Raw genomic sequence first — 15,864 nt, 5'->3', positions numbered from 1 at the left:
AACTTGCTTTATATCACATCTACTGTTGATTTTGATTTTGAAAGTTATAACGACAGGGACACTTTAAACTAACAGTACTGTATACGTTGCATTTACTAGTAACAATGTTTATGCTGTGGAGACCTGTCACCTAAATGATATGTGAATCCTGTATATGACTTCTAAGTGTTACTGCAACATGTTATAACTTCATTGAGTCAGCAGTTTCAGGCACAAGCTTTTACAGCAAGTTTAGAGGTGTCAAGTACAGTAACTTATACTGGCTGGAAAATCTATCTAGTGAAAAATGTTTCCAAAGCAGGTGCACAGTCTCATTGTAACAGATAAATGAGGAGAGAGATCGTTTACTGCTATTTACTTGTACAAGACTCAGAACTTTGTATCAACTATTCTCGATATTTTCTCGTGGGAATTATTCTTGACAACCGCAAGAAATGCATATAGAAAAACAAAAAAATAACACTATATTAAAAAATTTTTGAGTTTGAAAATAACGTGCACTTGTGGGATTATCAGAATTATTTTAAAATATACACAGGAAATGGTGATTAGAAAATGTTAAAATGCGGTTGCATCAGCTGACACAGGCAATCAGACAATGATACACTCCATCATTGGTGGCAGGTGGTAGGATCGACTCCTCATGGCGTGATCACAGGGAACTGTTTCTTTAGGCCGTATCACGCGGCACCATAATAGGAGGAAGCGAGCGCCAACCTGTCAGGTCAGAATTGAGTACCCTTCTTTCCCCGTTCGCTGTGCTATTACATGCATAGACGAGATGTCCCACCACAGGTGTTTCGTGTTTCACACCTGTCGCAAAAGCTTCTTCTCTAGGTTAAGTGGTAATGAAGGTAGCGTTCTATAGTTTCACCACAAGATGTCAGTATTTTATATGTGTATTCTTATGTATTGCACAGCTAAAGTAAGCAAAGGGTTACTGTTTCCTATGCATTATACACTTTTATTGTCCAATGGAGATGCTTCTTCTTTGTGAACCTATCACTATCCTTCTTTCTCTTTGCCTACATTCCTTTCCACCACTCACAGGGCGTTTTACACATACCTGAAGGAAGTTACTGGGTGGAGGAAGTGTAGCATCAGTCCTGTTTTGATTCTTATGGAAAGAGCACACACAGAGCACACGTCCCTGCTGTAGCCAAGCCAAGGCCTGGCTCTGCCAGGACCCTTGTCCGGGACAAGTCTAACGTAGACACGTGTATGCAGAAGCAACCAGAGACACTAAGTTCTTACAGTCTATCTACTATAGCTACTATACAGTGCTAGACACTACAAGAGAGAGAAAGTCGGGGATCATTCCAGCCCACAACTTCAGATAAGACACTGGCTGTAAGGTACAAGACATGTAGTGAACAGTAAAGATGTGGTCATAGTTCCCTTCAGAAACTGCACTGTGAGCAGTGTTAATGGAATACAGTCTCTCTGGTTATGTTCCCACAACATCTTTTGTTGGGCGTTTCACAGCTGTTATTTTACGGCCATCCTTTTGATGCCAAAATGTGCCCAATTTATGCAAATTAGGGTTGTAATTTGCATAAAACTGATACGTTTTGGTACAAAAAAGATAGCTGTCCAAAAAACGGCCAAAAAAGCCTCTCAGGAACAAAGCCTCAAAGGGGTTCTCCGGTGAAAAGCTTCTTTTGAATCAACTGGTGTCAGAAAGTTATATAGATTTGTAATTTACTTCTATTTAAAAATCTCAAGTCTTCCCATACTTATCAGCTGCTGTATGTCCTGCAGGAAGTGGTGTTTTCTTTTCAGTCAGAGACAGTGCTCTCTGCTGACATCTCTGGCTGAGAAAGGAACTGTCCAAAACAGGAGGTTTTCTATGGGATTTGTTACTACTCTATCTCGAGATGTAAGCAAAGAGCTGAGAGATGTCAGACTGAAAATAAAACATTTCCTGCAGGACATACAGCAGCTGGTAAGTATAGGAAGACTTGCAATTTTTTTTTATAGAAGTAAATTACAAATATATATATATATAACTTTCTTTGATTTGAAAGAAAAATATTTTTGCTGGACAACCCATTTAAAGCCATCTGCCAGAAACTTTTTGCTGACTGAAGTATAGGCAATGTACAATGGGGTGTCTTACTCTGAATGTGAATAAGAGCAAAATTTAACAGTAAAATAGGTATGAAATGCTGCACGACAATGTCAGCCTTCATCTAATCTACATTCCATCTATTTCATCTTGTACCGTTGCCTTATAGTAATTAGCATTACATAATTCTGCAATCTTTGCATCTACCCAAAGATTTGCATCTAGTCCTACAGATGCATATTTACAGCTCTCCGTCTGTCTGCATATAAGATCTCATTTTCATTTGATCCCTTTGATTAATAAAAAGAAAGTAGTCACATGTCCTCAAAATGTCAGTGCGTAGAAATTAGGCTGCACTGTAAATTATGCATGAAACCTTATGTAGAAGCAGAAGCGAGTGATTTTCTGTATTGATCCTTTTTATACAACTTATAATCAGATTTTAGGCATATGCATTTTTTCCCCATGGAATTGATGGCAGAATTTTTGGGGTCATTCACACATTCTGTGCATGGTTAGTATATGCAAACAATGTGGGAGATTTATCAAACTGGTGTAAAGTAGAATTGTCTTAGGTGCCCCTAGCAACCAATCAGATTCCACCTTTCATTCCTCACAGTTTCTTTGAGAAATGAAAGGTGGAATCTGATTGGTTGCTAGAGGCTACTAAAAAAAAAATTGTACTTTACACCAGTTTGATAAATCTCCCACAATATGCTAAGGAATGGACTTTGAAACTCCCGGCATCATCATTCAGTATGATTCCGGGAGCTCCCAAGCTGTTTAAATGTTTGCACTACTGCACTAACACACTGTGCCAAGTGTTTAAAGGGAATCTGTCACTAGGTTTATGCTACCTTAAATGAGGGCAGCATAAACCAGTGATAGAAATGCTGAACTGACCAGTGTATTACTTACATCATTCTGTTCAGCCGTTCTCCTAATATGCAGGAGAATAGGATCCTTGTCCCACCCCTCCCCCTGCCCTCCAGCTGCTGATTGACAGTTGACTAATTATACACAGCTTGGATAGATCACTGCCAATCAGCAGCTGGTGGGCAGAGTTTTCTGCTTCTCATGAATATTGAGGACTACTGAGCTCATGCACATAATGGAGAGGACTACTTATTGTCCATGTTATTCAGGAGGATATCTCTGAATCAGCTGCACAGAACAATGTAAGTGATACATCATTCTGTTCAGCTTCTCTGTCACTAATTTATGCTACCCTTAGATAGGACAGCATAATCCTACTGACAGAGTCTCTTTAAGGGTACAAACACACACGGCATATAAGCTGCGTATTTACTGCTGCAATACGCAGCAGATACGCAGCAGATTAGATCTAAATAACTGAACACTGCATCAAATCTGCTGCGTATCTGCTGCGTATCTGCTGTGTGTGTTTGTACCCTAAAGCTACATCCCTCATTATGATGCCGGGAGCTCCAAAACTGTTTTTAATCTTTGCACTACAGTACTGACACGCTGTGGCAAGTGTTTAAAATTACAACCTGAAGTGAACAGATTAATGTTGTTATTTTGTAGATACATTGGGGGAAATTTATCAAGCTTTCATAGTAAGATTCTCTTTGTTGCTAATAGCAGCCAATCAGTGGTCAGCTTTCATTTTAGTGAGCTCTGATTGGTTGTTATTGGCAACTTAAGTGGCGCTACTTAATGGAAAGCTCTTGCATACAAACCTGATGATAGTTCCCGGTAGCCGCTGAACTCCTCTTACTGGCACCAATCTTCTCACTCTCTTAAGAGAGTGAGAAGACCAGCACCGGTAAGAGGAGTTCATTGGCTACGGGGAATTATCAGCTGCTGATAGTTTTCCTTTAAATGGCGAGTGTGGGATGATGTCACACTGGGAGGTGAATGGGACTAAAGTAGGTGACTTTTAATTTTCATGTCATTACCAGATAACTATAGACTTTTTTTTTTAAACCAGATATCCCCTCTAAGAGAAGTTTGTCAGTAGATTTATCCTGCCAGAACCACAGGCAAAGTGAAAACCCATGTATCTGATCATAATTCGATATGGTGTATATTGAGATCCTTATTTATGAACTTACTATTAACCAAAACTGAATTTTGCATGCATAATTTATTTCTTACCCGTAGAGATGAGCAAACATTAGGCATACTCAGGTTTGTCTGAACCAGAACGCTTTGCATTGATTATCGATTGCCGAAGAAGTCCTAAGGCTGCCTGGAAAACATGGATACAGTCATAGGCCATAGGCTGTATCCATATTTTCCAGGACTCCCTAAGGGCTGCACCCAATGTCTTCAGCCACTTGTAATCAAATGCAGAGTGTGCTCAAGGTTCCTTCAACCTGTAATCACATTAAAATAAACCATATTCTGTGGTTGAGGGAAGGCCAGAGGGCTGAAACCAGTCACAAGTAGCTGCTGTGTGGAGGTCACCAAAGACACCAAGAAGTGCCTGGGGAATGTGGCACACTAAGGCCCAAGTAACAGAAGAACAGTCAGTGAGCTAGTGGGAGGTGGTGTCTTGTTTAATGCTATGCTTTAGGGAGGCGCTAAGCCAAGGAGACTAGCTCTGCGAAAAGCTGTATGGACTATTAAAGGAGAAGTCCAGCGAAATTTTTTATTAAAGTATTGTATTTCCCCCCAAAAGTTATACAAATCACCAATATACACTTATTACGGGAAATGCACATAAAGTGCTTTTTTCCCTGTACTTACTACTGCATCAAGGCTTTATTTCCTGGATAACATGGTGATGTCACTTCCTGGATAAAATGGTGATGTCACGACCCGACTCCCAGAGCTGTGCGGGCTGTGACTGCTGGAGAGGATGATGGCAGAGGGATGCTTGGTGTCCCTCCAGTGCCCTGTGTCCCTTAGTGTCCCCTGCCATCATCCTCTCCAGCAGCCACAGCCCGCACAGCTCTGGGAGTTGGGCGTGACATCACCATGTTATCCAGGAAGTGACATCACCATGTTATCCAGGAAGTGACATCACCATGTTATCCAGGAAGTGACATCACCATGTTATCCAGGAAGTGACATCACCATATTATCCAGGAAGTGACATCACCATATTATCCAGGAAGTGACATCACCATGTTATCCAGTAAGTGAAGCCTTGATGCAGTAGTAAGTGCAGGGAAAAAAGAACTTTATAAGGATTTCCTGCAATAAGTGTATATTGGTGATTTGTATAACTTTTGGGGGGGCAATACAATACTTGTCAGGTAGGGGGTCTGGGAAAACAAGACGAGTGCAGCCCTAGAACTGGCACCCACCCCAGCTGGCCCTACCTGCTGGCCGCGACAGCTCTAAACAGCTGCGGACAACTAACAAACAAGCAAGGGAAAGTCAGAGGTCCGAGTCGGTAACAGCCAGTCAGTATAGGTACAAAATCGTGATCTAAAGAATAGTCGAGGTCCAAGCCAAAAGGTCAGGTATCGGAAGTACAAAGTCAGAGTAATGCTAGGTCGAGATACACAGGAGGAACCAGGTTCTATCACAGGCAAGAAATGAGAGCACAGGTCTGATATTTATTCAGCCTGGAGTCCCAGCCCCAGACTTGATTGGGGCTGAGGCTCCAGGTCCTGCCAGATACAGAAAGCTAACTGGTAAGTCAGCTGTCAATCAATAATCAGTGCACACACCCAACACCTATGCTGAACAGCCAGGGGAGTGAAACCTTGGCCTCTGCTATAACAAAGAACAGCAGAGCTGAGTATGTGAAAAACATGAGAAGCATTATGGCTGAAAAAGCCGAGCCGAGCGCACGACCCGAGTCCTAACAATACTTTAATAAAAATTTTCCTTTAAACAATGACCCATGATGACTTGAATCATTAATACTGATCCCGGGCCCTAGTAATGAACCACTTAGGAACTGTAAAGGTGAGTTTATGCATATAAGTATATAGTATATAAGTATATATAGTATATATATAGTATATATAGTATAAGTATATAGTGCAACCATTAACCTTTTCAGATCATGCTGTGCCTTTAAAGCTGTTCTGTAAATTTCAAGCTTACTATACCACTGTTTGTGTCTGCAAGAATTTCTTCCACAGAAAAATAAGTCCAACTGGAGCATGCTCAAGTCCGGTCAGTCGGCATTTGAATACCAGTGGCTGAAGAAGTTGGATGCAGCCGCTATTCAACTGCTGAATGACTGGACTTGAGCGTGTTGGAGTTGCAGTAATCTCTATAGACCCCAATGTGCTGTAATGTTCTCATAGCTCTGGAAATGCTGAGAATAAAGGGAATTTTCTTACCTTCATCCTAACCACCAGTTAGGCCGTAGATATGGGAGGTCAGGGGTCCAATCATGTTCTTAATCACATATGAGAAACGCTTGTAGATAACACCCCTTTGACTAGCAGGGAGACCTGCCAGCCATATAACACACTACAGCACAGCTGCAGTATCAAAGTTACCCGCAGTCAGGCATCTGTGACACCGCCTGGCAAGTGGCACCTACTCAGAGAGACGGCATAAAGTACATACAAAGCAATTAAACAACAGATATGTTAAAGTGTCTCTAGAAGAAGCTACATTTTCAATTAAACTAAAGCCCATATCACACATTGCTGTCGGCACTATGGATGTGCATTAATGGCTTGCCCATTGGCATGGACAAAGCCCCAACATGGACCCGAAGCAGGTATGTGTTTTACCTTCCTCCTTGGCCTAGTTCTTGTGCAGTTATAGTTGAATCCATGGCCCGGGGCACTGTTAGGAACACTGTCCTGCCCCCATTGCGCCGATCGGCGCGATGGGGGTGGGACAGTGCTCTTAACGGTGCCCCGGGCCATAGATTTAGCTACTAACAGCATGGGAACAGTGCCAAGGAGGAAGATAAGAGACATAGGGGGAGATTTATCAAACATGGTGTAAAGTGAAACTGGCTCAGTTGCCCCTAGCAACCAATCAGATTCCACCTTTCATTTTCCAAAGAGTCTGTGAGGAATGAAAGGTGGAATCTGATTGGTTGCTAGGGGCAACTGAGCCAGTTTCACTTTACACCATGTTTGATAAATCCCCCCCATAGCTTTTTCCTCCTTGGTGCCCTATGTGCATTAGGGGGCTATCAGTAGGTTAGATTAGTCTAAGGGCCCTATTCTACGGGACGGTTATCGCTCAGATTATCGTTAAATCGTTCGTTGAATAGCAGTTAACGATTAACGACCGAACGACAAATCATTGATCGTTTAATAAGACCTGGACCTATTTTTATCGTTGCTCGTTCGCAAATCGTTCGCATTGAATGAGACGTCATTCGGTCGTTCGCAGTAGTGACGAACGCAATAGCGACGACAAGACGACCGCAAGAACGATCATAAGTAACGATTATCCTTCCATGTAAATGGGTGAACGATTTAAGGTCTTTCACAATAGCGGTCGTTTGGGTCGTTTATCGTTAACGATTATGTGAACGATAAACGTCCCGTGGAATAGGGCCCTAACCTGCTCATAGTTCCCCTTTAATAGTTTATACTAAAAATCCAGGGGACACCTTTACAAAATATTGGTGGAAGCTACAAAGGATCATACTAAATCTAAACTAAAACTCCTTGAACGTAGAGAAACCTGGGAGTCATATTCAATGTAAGATATATTGCTACAAAGACAAATGTAAAAAATTTTTTTTTTTTTTTAAGAACTATTTTGTTTGCACATCATGATCTCGGGCCGGTGCTCCTCTCTTCTGCCTGACTGATGACAGCTTAGAGATGTGTTCAAGGAAAAAGATAAGAACATACAGTACTTTTTGTTTTGTGTCCTTCAGCCTTCAAACATCAAAGCTTCTCTAACATCAGCACTCCGCCAATTTTTTACTACCAATAAAGCTTCAAATTCAGTCCGATTGCAGCCGGCAAACATTTCCATCTTATGGAGGAATATAGATTACACATATATGTATATATATATATATATATATATATATATATATATATATATATATATATATATATCTTACCAAATCTCAAGGTGCATCTTCAAAGGGGTTGTCCAGAGAAAATCTTTTTATTCTTTTTATTTCAAATGAACTGATATCAGAAAGTTATATACGTTTGTAATTTACTTCTATTTAAAAATCTCAGGTCTTCCAGTACTTATGAGCTGCTTTATGTCCTACAGGAAGTGGTGTATTCTTTCCAGTCTGACACAGTGCTCTCTGCTGACATCTCTGTCCAAGACAGGAACTGTCCAGAGCAGCAGCAAATTCCCATAGAAAATCTTTCCTGCTCTGGACAGTTCCTGACATGGACAGAGGAGGCAGCAGAGAGCACTGTGTCAGACTAAAAATAATACACCACTTCCTGCAGGACATACGACAGCTTATGAGTACTGAAAGATTTTTTATTTTTAAATAGAAGTAAATTACAAATTTTCATAACTTTCTGAAACCAGTAGATTTGAAAGGACAAGATTTCTGCTGGAGTACCCCTTTAAATTAACAAGGCATCTGCTTCTGTACCAGTGACTATTAGGGAAAAAATAGCCACTAGACCTCCCAAATATTTTTTCCATTTCTTCATCACTTGATAATAAGTGGATTATCTTACAAAGCCTAAGAGGACAGACATTGAGCCCTATTTCTATCACGCAGTATGATAGGAATCAAGCTGAATGAACTGGTTCCTATGACAACACAATTCTGACAAACTTGCCTATTTTCTCAGAATGTTGTTCGAATTTGTTTAGATAAACCATAAAGGTTTCTCTGGGTATGAACTAATCAGCCATAACATTAAAACAAATGACAGGGGAGGAAAATGACACTTATAATTTCATGACAATGGCCCCAGTTAATGGGTAGCATGTAGACCACTGTAAGGGTTTGTTCACACACAGGAAAGTAATACCAAAATACGGTCATAATTTTGAGTGAAAATAAAACAATGTAAGGCAATGTAATGACAATGTATTGAAGTCAATGGAAAGATGGACATCCGATGCACACAATAAATAACGGACGTTTTTGCCGTGGACGTCAAAATAAACATGATCATTATTTTCGGACGTCTTTTGCAAACAGCGGACGTTTTTTATTAGTTGTTCACACACACTTTTTCTTTTGTTACCGTTCTTTCTCAGTTTTTACTATTAAATTCAATGGACTTTTCAATTAAGTTGCACCCAAAGGCCAATTAGTAACCCCAAACTTGAATAATGTACAAACACCAGTCATTGCAGGGGAGGCCAGACAACTAAATGACGTCCGTTACGTCATTTTAAACGGAGATGAAAAAACGTTGTGCGAACATAGCCTATCACATCTAAAACTACTTGCACACTACAGTCATGGGCAAAAGTTTTGAGAATGATACTAATACAAATTTTTACAAAGTCTACTGCTTCAGTTTTTAAAATGGCAATTTGCATATACTCCAGAATGTTATAAAGAGTGATCAGCTTAACAGCAATTACTTGCAAAGTCAATAATTGCCTAGAAAATGAACTTTATCCCCCAAAACACATTTCAACATCATTGCAGCCCTGCCTTAAAAGGACCAGCTAACATAATTTCAGTGATTGCTCCATTAACACAGGTGTGGGTGTTGATGAGGACAGGGCTGGAGATCAATCTGTCATGATTAAGTAAGAATGACACCACTGGACACTTTAAAAGGAGGCTGGTGCTTGGCATCATTGTTTCTCTTCTGTTAACCATTGTTATCTCTAAAGAAACATGTGCAGTCATCATTGCACTGCACCAAAATGGCCTAAAAGGGAAAAGATTGCAGTCAACAATCAATCGCATCATCAAGAACTTCAAGGAGAGAGGTTCCATTGTTGCCAAAAAGGCTCCAGGGCGCCCAAGAAAGACCAGCAAGCGCCAGGACCGTCTTAAAAGTGTTTCAGCTGCAGGATCGGGCTACCAGCAGTGCAGAGCTTGCTCAGGAATGGCAGCAGGCAGGTGTGAGTGCATCTGCAGGCACTGTGAGGCGGAGACTCTTGGAGCAATGCCTGGTCTCAAGGAGGGCAGCAAAGAAGCCACTTCTCTCCAGAAAAAACATCAGGGACAGACTGATATTCTGCAAAAAGTACAGGGAGTGGACTGCTGAGGACTGGGGTAAAGTCATTTTCTCTGATGAATCCCCTTTTCGATTGTTTGGGACATCTGGAAAACAGCTTATTCGGAGAAGACGTGGTGAGCGCTACCACCAGTCTTGTCTAATGTCAACTGTAAAGCATCCTGAAACCATTCATGTGTGGGGTTGCTTCTCAGCCAAGGCAATCGTCTCTCTCACAGTCTTCCCTAAAAACACAGCCATGAATAAAGAATGGTACCAGAATGTCCTCCAAGAGCAACTTCTCCCTACCGTCCAAGAGCAGTTTGGCGATCAACAATGCCTTTTCCAGCATGATGGAGCACCTTGCCATAAAGCAAAGGTGATAACTAAATGGCTCAGGGAACAAAACATAGAGATTTTGGGTCCATGGCCTGGAAACTCCCCAGATCTTAATCCCATTGAGAACTTGTGGTCAATCATCAAGAGACAGGTGAACAAACAAAAACCAACAAATTCTGACAAAATGCAAGCATTGATTGTGCAAGAATGGATGGCTATCAGTCAGGATTTGGTCCAGAGGTTGACTGAGAGCATGCCAGGGAGAATTGCAGAGGTCCTGAAGAAGAAGAGTCAACACTGCAAATATTGACTTGCTGCATTAACTCATTCTAACTGTCAATATAAGTTTGTGTTACTCATAATATGATTGCAATTATATTCCTGTATGTGATAAAAAACATCTGACAAACACACATAAAAACCAGAGGGCAGCAGATCATGTGAAAATATAATATTTGTGTCATTCTCAAAACTTTTGCCCATGACTGTATGAAAATCATTCCGGCTACAGAAGAAAGGCACATTGTGGGGGCAAAGTGCCAACAAGTCCAGAACAGATCCAGGGATCAAGGAACAACAGGAAAAAAGAGAAGGTGCAAAGAATTTGTTTTGCATATGGCTTCGTTCCTTGGTCCTTGGATCTGTTCTGCATTTGTTGGCACTTTGGCCCAACAATGCGCTTTACTGCTGTAGCTGCTGTGATCAGACATAACTTTACGGTATTTTATCAGGCCTTTTTATGTAAGTTAATTTTGCTCAATAAAAAATGTGATGTTATCATTCCCTAGTAGTTTCTCTTGTTGTTGTTTTTTTTTTTTTTTGTTTTTTTTGTATTGCTATTTTGAAACTTGAAAATGTACACCAAAAAAATTATTTCTGGTGGTACATAAAGAAGGTTCACCTGTCCCACTCCGGAACCACAACCTGCTGTCTTCTGGGCTCCTCTCCGGCTATGTCACGTCCCGGCTGATGGATGCCCCGCTCAGCCAGTCAGTGACTGGGGCGGGACATTACTGCAGTCACTGATTGGCTGAGTGGGCTAAATCCCACCCGCTTGAGACGTTTCAGTAGGGTTGTGTCATACCCGGGAGAAGATGACACCCAGGAGGGTATGGGAGCCCAATTATGCAGCACAATGCGGGCACAGGACCAGGTATGCTTAGTGTTTTTTTTTTTTAAATCCCCCCCCCCACCCTTTGCCTGTAACAATTTTTGCCCTCCACCCCCCCCCCTTCCCCCCCGACAGACTTCTTCTTTAATAAGTTTGGCAATAACCATCTTACCATGACAGAAATAACCTGGGTAATTGCCACGACTTGAACTACCTTGATCTAAGCAGGCTACCTAGCTCTAATAATAATAAAAAGGAAAAAAAAAAGAAAAAAAAAGTGGTGCTCATGTAGGAGAATGTGAACTGTTCATTAGGAGAAACTTTATATTTATGGGCACAATTAATTTGTTTACTACTTGTTACATCCTATTTGTGTTTCGGTATGATATTTTGTCTTTTTTATAGGCCATTAAAGTCTTTATAGAAAAAAAATGTTCGGTAAAAATACTATCAATATTTCACACATTCTGTAGAGTCGGGGAAAAACAACCCAGCCGAAGAGCATGTAAAACTAAAGCTTCTGGCAGGTGACGCTACTTGCTGTCAGAAAGTACAGCACTTTATATGATATAATAGCTTAGATCTTTCTTACAAGCACAAGATGCTATGTGAGCCGGAACATAAGGTTGTAACTTCTGTCCTCTGTAGAGTAAAGCAGGCGGCAGAGGGACATAGAAGATGTCTGAATCGTGTTCCATGGCCGTGCTACCAAATCTTAATCTCACCTTGTGTAAGTGTGGTCTCTTGATCTATCCTTCACCGAAATGAGGAAACGACATGAAAAAAAACTAATCTAAGAATGCAACAATAATAATCTCACGTTTTCAAAATTTCATACATAATTAAAAGTTGCTATACAATGAATGGAAAATGGAATAATATCATATAACTAATATAACAAATTCTTAGATCTTGAATTTCAAACCGAAGCCCTAATATCGTTATGAGGACACTTCTATTGTTTCTATAGCATTAACCCCTTTACACAAAATCATGTGCATGTACATGAGAGGTTACTGTGCTTAAAGGAGAAGTCCGGGGAATTTTTTTTATTATAGTATTGTATTGCCCCCCAAAAGTTATACAAATCACCAATATACACTTATCACGGGAAATGCTTATAAAGTGCTTTTTCCCCTGCACTTACTACTGCATCAAGGCTTCACTTCCTGGATAACATAGTGATGTCACTTCCTGGATAACATGGTGATGTCACTTCCTGGATAACGTGGTGATGTCACTTCCTGGATAACATGGTGATGTCACTTCCTGGATAACATGGTGATGTCACTTCCTGGATATAATGGTGATGTCACGACCCGACTCCCAGAGCTGTGCGGGCTGTGGCTGCTGGAGAGGATGATGGCAGGGGGATGCTCAGTGTCCCTTTAGTGCCCTGTGTCCCTCAGTGTCCCCCTGCCATCATCCTCTCCAGCAGCCACAGCCCGCACAGCTTTGGGAGTCAGGTTGTGGCATCACTATTTTATGCAGGAAGTGACATCACCATGTTATCCAGGAAGTGACATCACTATGTTATCCAGGAAGTGACATCACCACGTTATCCAGGAAGTGAAGCCTTGATGCAGTAAGTGCAAAGAAAATAGCACTTTATAAGCATTTCCCATAATAAGTGTATATTGGATAACTTTTTGGGGGCAATACAATAGTTTAATAAAAAAAAATGTCCCCGGGCTTCTCCTTTAGGCTGCGTTCACACTACGTATATTTCAGTCAGTATTGCAACAAAAACCAGGAGTGGATTAAAAACACAGAAAGGCTCTGTTCACACAATGTTGTAATTGAGTGGATGGCCGCCATTTAATGGCAAATATTTGCTGTTATTTTAGAATAACGGCTGTTATATTGAAATAATGGCTGTTATTTACTGTTATATGGCGGCCATCCACTCAATTTCACCATTGTGTAAACAGATCCTTTCTGTGTTTTTAATCCACTCCTGGTTTTGGTTGCAATACTGACTGAAATATACTGACTGAAATATACGTAGTGTGAACGCAGCCCCAAAGTGAATGTACCACCAGGTACATTGCTTTTTTTTTTTTTTTTTTTTTTTTTTTACTGGGTCCGCCAGCCCCCAGTCTGAGGAACTCTCCTCTCCTCTGTGAAGCAGCTCCATTGATTCTAATGGAGCCGCGTCACAGAGGGAAGGGGGATGCCTCACACGGCTGAGAGAGCTGTCAGAATCCCATTCCTCCTGTCATTCCCACTGCAACTGGTCTGAGCAGTGAGAAGTCCCTGGCTGGTTGCCAGGATCTGTCACCACTCGATAATGTCACAATTTGTTAAACTTGAGTAGTTTAACACATTCCTGTGCACGAATATGAGGTTGCGGTTAGAGCGAATGTACCCCTAATTTAATTACATTGCTTTAGTTTGCACTAAATACACTTGCGATCAATTGTCCAGTGTCATGTTGTGGGACATGACCAAACATTAAAGCAGTCTAATGGACATAGCGTAAATGATACTGATGGTTAGGGCCTGTTCACACTGAGCAAAATTGCCTGCCTTAGTGTCAAACAGTGTCTCTATGGGAGGGCTCACACTCCTCCGCTTTCGCCACTCTCTGTCGCCCCCTTTTTGCATTATGACGTCTCTACACAGGTGTGAAGGGTAACTTTAGCAGTTTTCATACCCTATTTTATATCATACGTCATGGTGCTTGTTTCAGTAAAAAGATATCTTTTATCATCTGCGGATTGTGCTACCTGGGTGGGGCTTCACGGCCGAAGTACCAATTAGCCCCGCCCACACCACCACTGTAGGCCCCGCACCTGTGACGTCATTGGCGTATAGGCCTGTCCCCTCGATAGCCATTGGAACAGGCCAGCCTAAAGGTCTAGGCCCCACCCCCTCTAGGTAGGCCCACACAAACGGCCGCTGAAGACACCGATGATGTCACGGGAGCGGGGCCTACCGGAACAAGTACCATGACGTATGATATAAAATATGGTATGAAAAGTGCAAAATTTACCCTTTACACCTGTGCAGAGAAGTTAAATGCAAAAAGGGTCACTTTAAAGAAAGAAAGAATTTTCACGGTAACCATTTGCAATTTTTTTTCTTGTAGGTTTTAGCGAATCCTGGAAAATGCCTTTATTTAACCTCATTATAAGAAGCGAGAACTAGATATGACATGTCTCCACACTCAACTTTGTTTCAATAGAAATAATTTTATATCCCTTGCTGCAAATATTACCAGATGTTTTTCTACTTGCCAGCAGAAATATTATACTCCAGGTTCTGTGGTCTATAAGTGTACATCAGATGTGTTAATATGCACAGTTTTTACATCTAACCATTAATGCAGCCTCCCCCCTCCCCCCAAGGCCTGTATTATTTTTACATATTACATTTATTAAAGGTTTTTAAAGTATTTGCTATATTTTATATTATTAGATTATTATATCTTTCAAAAATGATACTGACAAAGGATAAGAGGTATCTGCCCACATGCTGTGGGTGAAACAGATGGTCTTTCTCCAAATGTTATACTGCTACAGGGAAAGTAGTAGAATTCTGTCAGCAATTCTCAATGGGAATTCATTGCTATTATATTTGTGTGCTGTATTAGTAGATCATACTACCACAATGGTAAGATTATTTCTAGTTCTTCTATAAGCCTTTTTATATTGTACAAACGTCAGGTGCGGCCTGTGTTCTTAAACATGAGAAACTGCTGAGAAAAGGCTTCAAAGTTCATTAAGTTGCTATGTTTTTTTTGTTTTTTTTTTTAGAAAAATAATCCTGATTTCCTGCTGTAAGCCATGTAAAACCTTAGGCCATATTCACACGTTCGTAATTGCGGATCCGTATCAATATTGGGCTATTCATACAGTCTGTTTTAATCTTGATCCGTGAAAATAAAAGGACATGTCCTAGTGCGGATTGTGATTGCGGTACAGATTACCAATAGAAGTCTATGGGATCCGTATTTTTTACGGACATTCGTGACATCTGTAAAAAACATGGATCAAATCTATGCAAACTAGTACTGTTCACATTTTACAGAAACGGATACGGAAACATATGCAATTACGGATGCAAATATGGATGATTTTCCATGGAGCACAGAAAAAAATAGCGGGAGACTTTGCGGACCTGAAAAAACACTCAACATGTGAATGAGGCCTTACTATATCCATGCAGTCTGAGGGGTTCCTTCATTTACAAAACTTTGGGTAAGAGCAAGAGTACAGAGGCATTGCTAAGGTCAGTACTCCCACATTGTGAAAAGATTTACATAGTATGGGACAAAGAGATCTGCTTCTAATGGTGCATTTACACAGACAGATTAATCTGACAGA

This window comes from Dendropsophus ebraccatus, chromosome 7 (assembly GCF_027789765.1).
Source record: "Dendropsophus ebraccatus isolate aDenEbr1 chromosome 7, aDenEbr1.pat, whole genome shotgun sequence".
In the NCBI taxonomy this organism is placed as follows: domain Eukaryota; kingdom Metazoa; phylum Chordata; class Amphibia; order Anura; family Hylidae; genus Dendropsophus; species Dendropsophus ebraccatus.
The sequence above is the reverse complement of the archived record's forward strand: the minus strand, read 5'-3'. Positions refer to the sequence as shown.